Raw genomic sequence first — 7,685 nt, 5'->3', positions numbered from 1 at the left:
GATGATGCATGGAGGGGATTGGAACCATGGCAATGAGATGATATACGATGGAATGAATGTAAAACTAAAGTTCTCCCATGTAAACTATCATATAACTCACAATAAAATTTTTTTTTTTAAAAAGTGGATGGGAACTTGATTGAGGTTAGCTTTAGTTCAAAATAAAAAGGGCTGTGCAATAGTGACACAAAACCAGAGATGAAATGAGGTTTTAGGAAAAAGTGTTTCCCCATCACGTGAGCAGAAATAGAGACTGAACAACCATCTGAGTCCCTAAGAGTGGGCTCAAGCATCTCAGATCTTATTTATATTATTTACATCAGCACCATAATGCAAAAGCAAACCCATGTGTGCTGTAATTTGCCTAAGATTGAGGAGTTTCCTAGGGTGCAGGGGTTTATAGTGCTAGAGCTGAGAAAGTTCCATGCAGACCAGGATGAGTTGATCACTACATTGAACTGAGGGAGTTTTGAGAAAGTGGGTCATATAAGGCATGACTATGGCAAATATAAAAGATTTGCAGACAGTCCAATCTTCATTGAATCAGACATGAATAAGTGCCATACTAGTGACATTCTGGAATTCTGGTGTGGCGCTGTGGGTTAATGCGCTGGACTGCAAAGTCAGTTTGAATCACAGGTCAGTGATTCAAGCTCATCAGCCACTCCTTGGAGACTCTATATAGGGTTGCTATGGGTCAGAACTGACTCAATGGTACTTAACAACAATGACATTCTAGATATTTGAATCCTACTCTCTATATGACTACAAATTTATACATATTTGATTTAAAATGTCCTAAAACATACTACATAGAGTCCTGGTGTGACATTATAGAATAAGCATTGGACTGCTAACCACAAGGTCAATGGATTAAACCCACCAGCGACTCCTCGGTAAACCTATATAGAGTCACTATGAGTAAGAACCATCTCGATGACACTTAACAACAACAAAACGTCTTACATAGCTTCCTAGTCTCTTTTTCAGACAACCCAAAATATAGATTTGTCTCTCTTTTTATTTTTACTTTCGTAATATGAAAAGTTTTCAAAAAGTTCGTGCAAAAATAGAATGTAAAGATGATGGACTAGAAACACCTGGGCTCCTTCACCTCAAGGCAGTGGTTATCCAATTCAGACTAGTATCTAGTTTCCTAGAAGGTCAGTCAGCCGCTGTAGTCATCATTTTTAATGATCGATGTTACAGTTACTGTCCCTGTCACTTCAGAGAGGATGGAGCATCACAGGATACTGTAGAACATGCCTGACAGAGAGAGAGCACTGAAGAGGGCAGATTTCTCATCTGTGGGAAGTGTCTTCTGCCCTTGAAGAATGGCCAGAAAGCAGAATTAACTGTCCAGGCAATTGAAGCTCTCGGGATGCAGATGAAGTGGTCCCACTGGAGCAAGATGTGGCTTGGAGTCCTGTTAACACTTGTGTTCAGTTCAAGCCTTGAGTGTAAAGAAAACTTATTCACCATCAACAGCATCTGCATGGAGAGCCTGCCCATGTGGGTGTTGCAGAACGAACAGACCCTGACGCTCCAGTGCATCATGGACAACAGCACCACCTCGCCCATCAGGCACCACATGGTACTCTTCTACAAGGATGACGTGATGTTCTACAACATCTCCTCCACACAGAATATGGACAGTTTCTTCATTCCCCAAGCCCGGGCTTATGAGTTGGGGAAATACAAATTCACTGTGATCCTGAACAGTAAGGATAAACCACTGTGGAGTATGAAGTGTTGGTGAAAGGAGTACCCAATCCCAGGGTGACGCTGGACAAGAAGGAGGTGACAGAAGCTAGGGTCGTGACAGTCAATTATTCTATAGAAGAGGAAAAGGCCCTAATAATTTTCAAAATTATTTTAAAAGTTTTCACTAGAAACAAAAAGCATCAAACAAACAAGAATGAAGCCTTCTCAGAACAAAATTTTGTGACATTAGAATTTCCAGTTGAGGAGCTGAAGCATATTTTAATATTCTGCTGCCAAGCTATGATCCTCACTGGATTTCGGATGGAGTCCTCAGAATTCACCAGGAGTGAATTGGTCACCGTGAGGGAATCCTTTTCTATTCCCAAGTCCCACATCAGTCCTGAAGGATTGATCACAGAGGCAGATCTGCTCCACATTAAGTGTACCATTCAAGTGCCATACCTGACCCAGGCATTTTCCAAAATCATAATCTAAAAGGACAAGAAGATTGTGGCATATAACAGGCATGGCAGTGAAGCCGTCTTGCTCCACCATGATGGCCACAGTGGAGCACAATTGCAACTACACCTGCAAAGTGGAAGCCAGCCAGATAGCTAAGGTCAGCAGCATTGTGGTCAACATAACAGAACTTTTTTTCCAAACCAAAGCTGGAATCTTCCACCACACTTCTGGATAAGGGTGAAAGTCTAAGCCTATGGTGCACCATCCCAGCACACCCGCCCCCACCCCCCTCAGCTAACTTCACCATCCAGAAGGAAGCATGAGAATGATGCAGGCTCAGAACATCACCAATATTGCTTCCAAGAGGGACAGCGGGACATACACTTGTGTTGCAGGTATTGGCAACCTTGTCAAGAGAAGTAATGAGATCCAGGTTACCATGTGTGAAATGCTCTCCCCAGATCAGAATTTTTCATGATACCAGATATGAGGTGATAAAAGGACAGTCCATTGCAATCTATTGCCAATCAACAAATGGAACTTCGCCTATTCATTACCAGCTTTTTTTTTTTTTTTCTTTAATGTTTTATTGTGAATTGTGTGATAGTCTACATGGGAGAACATCAGCTTTACATTCATTCCATCATCCATCATTTCATTGGCATAGTTATCATCCTGTCCATGCATCCTCACCCAACCAAGGGGTGTACCCTGTAAACCTGCACCCCCCACCACCACAGTCCTCAGCCCCTTTCCATCTCCTGATCCCGAGCCCCCAGCCCCACCATCTCTTGATGTTGTCTTCTCTGCCTCCATCCCAGGCCTCTCTGCCTCTCTGGGTAGGATTCCGCTCTTCGCTCTTCTCCATTGATGGTCCCAGGGTCCTCCGCTCCTAGATTGATAAATTAATCACTCCCCTCTTTGTTACAAAATGTCCATCTTTAGATTTCCAACCTTCACAATCAGTCCTGATAACAATTATTCACCATTGCATCACAAGAGACCCATCTATATTTCGTTTCATCAGCCCTTCCTGGACAGGCTGGACACCACTCACTGGAAACTCTGCCTTCCTCCACACCCTCTGGATCTAGGTTCCTTCTTGAAAGATTGTAAGCCAGTCACTTCTTCTCTTTGTACCCCTACCCCCATTTTGGGTAGCCAATGTCCAAGTTGCCCATCCTTGTCTACCCTTTGTGTGGATGGGGTGGGTATAGTTCTTGCAGCAGGGACTTGTTTCCTCTTTTGAGCTACTGCATTTATAGGTATAGGTTATGTTTATCGAATTGTATCAGATGATGCTTTTTTCCCTCTTCTTTCTTCTTAGGGTTGAGCTCTGTTTATCCATCATTACCAGCTTTTAAAAGCAAATAAACTGTCTTGAATCTTGGTTTTCCTTGCATTATATTATAAAATAGACACTGGAGGGGGAAAGAAAGGAATAGTGAAAAGCATCACCATAGAAAGCTTTTAAGTCCATCTTCTGCCTATAACTGATTGGAATACCTAAAATGGGGCTACAACATGCCCAGTGAAGGAAGCTTCCTGCAGAGCCTCTGTAATACATAAGACTATAGGTGGAAGCCTGAACCACATCCAAATCTCCAGAGATGGGGAATTCCCACTTGAAAGGACAAGCAGACCAACCTGGAGTGGCTAGAAGAACAGAAGATATTTCTTGAAAGAAAGACCTACAGGAAAAATATAAAACAACATAGGCAGACTGACAAGCAACTTGCTGGCCCAGGAAACATCAAGGCAAGTGGTCGGATCCCCTCAGCGCAAACCCCCTTCCAAGACTAAGACTCAATGGGAATACACGCTCTGATTGGTGACCACGCTCGACACCAATAAGGGGAAGTGAGGGAAAAACAGCAATGAAGTGGTGAGCTAAGCCCTACAATGTTTAATAGACTTCTGTGAACCCGGGTGAAGACCTGGTTGACCAGCAGTGTGGCAAGACCTGGGGACTCTTGGGTCCAGAGTCAGTGACATAGCCACAGAGGACTAGAGTGGAGAGTGAAGCATTCAGCTGATAAGAAGAGAGGGCATATGCATAAGAACATCTACACTTGCAGATAATACCCACTTATCCTGGCTTCAGTGACTGGATGATCAGAGCTCAACCAGAAGTAAAAAGAAGAGGACAAAAAAAAAAAAAAAAAAAAAGTAAAAAGAAGAAGAAGAAGAAAAAGTATTCTCATGCAATTTGATGAACTTGACCTACACCTATGGAAGCAGTAGCTCAAAAAAGGGAACAAGTTCTTACAGCAAGAATCATTCCCACTCCCTCCACACACAGAGTAGACAGGGATGGGCAACTTGGACATTGGCTACCCAAAATGAAGGACGAGGGGCTACAAAGGCAAGAAGTGACTGGCTTACAAGCTTTCAAGAGGGAACCTAGATCCAGAGGGCCTGGAGGAAGGTAGAATCTCCAGTGAGTAGTATTCAATCTGTCTATGTGGGGTGGATGCAATGAAATGCAGACGGGTCTCGTGTGATACAATAGTGAATAATTGTTATCAGGACTGATTGTGAGGGTTGGAAATGTAAAGGTAGACATTTTATAGCAAGGAGGGGAGTGATTAACTTTTCAGTGTAGGAGCAGAGGTCCCTAGGACCATCAAGGGAGAAGATCAGAGAGGGGGACCCTACCCAGAGAAGCAGTGATGCCTGAAATGGAGGCAGAGATGATGACGTGGAGTGATGGAGCAGCTGGAGACTTTAGATCCAGAGAGGGAGAGCGACTGTGTGCTGAAGACCTGGGGGGTACGGGGGAAGGATTGCAGGGTATACCCTTTGGTTGGTTGATGATGCATGGAGGGGATTGTAACCATGGCAATGGAGACGATATATGATAGAATGAATGTAAAACTAATGTTCTCCCATGTAAACTATCACATAATTCACAATAAAACATTTAAGAAAAAAAAAAAAGCAAATAAAGTTTTAGGGAGCTTGCAAAAGAACTCAAATGATCCTGTGGTATTCCATGATAATCCAACAAAAGATACTGAATACCAGTGTATTATGGATCATTGCCATTCCCACACCAAAATAATCAGCGAGGTCCTGAAGGTCAAGGTAATAGCTCCAGTTGATGAAGTCCAGCTGGCTGTCCTGTTGAATGAGGAAATGGAGTCTGGGGAGACCATTAAGCTTCAGGGCTCTGTGAATGAAGGTACTGGGCCAATCACCTTTAACTGTTGTTGAGAAAATGAGGACAAACCCTTCTATTTCACCTCTTCAAATATCACTCAGGTAATTTGGCAAAAACCAAAGGCTAGCAAGGAGTAGGAAGGGCAGCATTGTTGTACTGCCATCAACAGAGCCAACATTGCCAGAGCCATCCCCCAAAGCAATATGCTGACAGTCAGAATCTTTCTTGTCCCATGGATAAAAGGACTTATTGCAGTGATTGTCTTTAGGGTGATAATTGCCACCTTGGTTGCTGGGGCCAGATGCTATTCTCTGAAGGAATCCAAGGCTAAACTGATGCTAGTGGAAATGTCCAGGCAGGCAGTACCATTGCTGAGTTCCAACAACGAGAAGATGTCATCTGATTCCAATACTGCAGCCAGCAGTCATTATGGTTACATAATGAAGATGTCGGAAACCATGCAATGAAACCACTAAATGAAAATAAAGAGCCTTTGAACCCAGACGTGGAGTACACAGAAGTAGAAGTGTCCACACCTGAGCCTCACCGAGATTTCATGGAAAACAGATACTCTAGAACGGAAGGCTCCCTTGATGGACTGACTGGCAGCTGCTAACCCTAGGAGGACATCCACGTGCTGATCAGAGCCGATTCACGAATTCCAAGATCTCGGTGCACATGTCTACAAATCTGCCCTACTCCCACCAAATCAAGCTGCCAGTCCTTAACTCAATCAATCCTACTGCATTTATGTTGGATATAAAGAGATACAGAGGGGCTGTTTAATCAGCCACCCAGTGGAGCCTTGCTCCCTGACTCCTGGAGCTCAGGAGTGGAAGCAGCAGAAGGAGGTTCAGGATAAACAGGCCATTGGGATACTTTGGAACTGAATATTTTGTCTTGTACGGAGATAAAGAACTTTTCCGAGTGCCCTAATTCACAGAATCCTGTTTTAGTTTAGTAGGTACTCACTTCTAGCAAGTGGCCTGGTGTAGGGGGTAGTTCTCCTCTTTTCCTTTGATCCTTTTTGCCTTGGTCCATCAGAGGGGCCGTGGTGGCTAGCCTCCTTGCCCTATGTAAGCACACAGTGGGGACCAAGCAGCTTCACCTGTTCCCATTACGACCTCATCCACCACCAACAGGAAAGCAGAGCTGCTCAGCAGAGGCAACACCTCTGAAACGCCAACTCTAAGACAAGCTTCATGTCAGGCAGTGCCCAAAATCAAAATGAAGTTGAACCAAGCACAGATGTTAAGCTGTTTTCTATACCCCTTTCTTTCTGTTCCTTTACCTTGCTGTTGGCTGAAAGGCGGGAAGACGGTTGCCTACAGCAAATCCTGTTTTTAATAGAAAATTAAAATGTGTATTTTCCTTTTTAATTTATTCCTTCTAAGGGAATGGTTTCCTGAAGTGCTAAGGTGTTTCCTACAGGGTGGGTGAGGGCGTGAGAGGGGATGAATGTCACTTGGGACCACACTTAATGGAAGCCACTGCCCTTGTGTGTCTCAGTGGCACAGAAGCAGAGACCCTGCAGGGTACTAAATAAATTTGATCTTGATTCTTCACACACACACACACACACACACACACAAGATGATGGACTAAAATGAACAAGTATGTATTAATTCACTTTTTAAAATGTATGATAAAAAGTTTTGTTAAAGCTATGTTATCATAAATGTATGATAATACATTTATTATGTATGATAATATTTAATAAGTGGATTGATCTTGGTACAGTGCTTAGAGTAGTAGAGTCAGTAAATCTTGATAAAGTGAACCATATTTTCTATATTCCATATGTGCCTAAGAGTATACAAAATTGTCATAAACTTCTTACTGTTAGGTTTAATTTAGCATTTTATCTTGTGATGCACTTGTGCAAACATTGTTTTTCATTTACTGGACTATCTATAGATGAAGTCTGATTTCTATATCGTACAAACATTTTGTTGGTGATGATTTTAATTGTTTCATTTGTTCTAATCAAAATGGAAATTGGTTTAGTAAACTGATTAAGGACGTTTGGGTGAAAAGTAGATTATTTGGTTAGAAATCTCAGCTGGACCATTAGTGTAATATTTGACTGGTCATCCAAAGCTTGCCTCATTCAATGCCTAGTGTATATAATTGTTGTTGTTGTTGTTGTTGTTGTTAGGTGCCACTAAGTCGGTACCGACTCGTAGCGACCCTGTGCACAACAGAATGAAACACTGCCCTATCCTGGGCCAACCTCACAATTGTTGCCCCGCTTGAGCCCATTGATGCTGCCACTTGGCCAGTCCATCTCACTGGGGGTCTTCCTCTTTTTCTTTGACCCTTCACCTTACCAAACATGATATCCTTCTCCAGTGAC

General features: G+C 43.0%; 1 pseudogene; it reads left to right on the top strand.

The window, feature by feature from the left end:
• Nucleotides 1-1,381: 1,381 nt before the first annotated feature.
• Nucleotides 1,382-5,945, top strand: LOC102838844 (annotated as a pseudogene).
• Nucleotides 5,946-7,685: the final 1,740 nt, after the last annotated feature.

This window comes from Chrysochloris asiatica, unplaced genomic scaffold (assembly GCF_000296735.1).
Source record: "Chrysochloris asiatica unplaced genomic scaffold, ChrAsi1.0 scaffold00085, whole genome shotgun sequence".
NCBI classification, from domain to species: Eukaryota; Metazoa; Chordata; class Mammalia; order Afrosoricida; family Chrysochloridae; genus Chrysochloris; species Chrysochloris asiatica.
The sequence above is the reverse complement of the archived record's forward strand: the minus strand, read 5'-3'. Positions and strand labels throughout refer to the sequence as shown.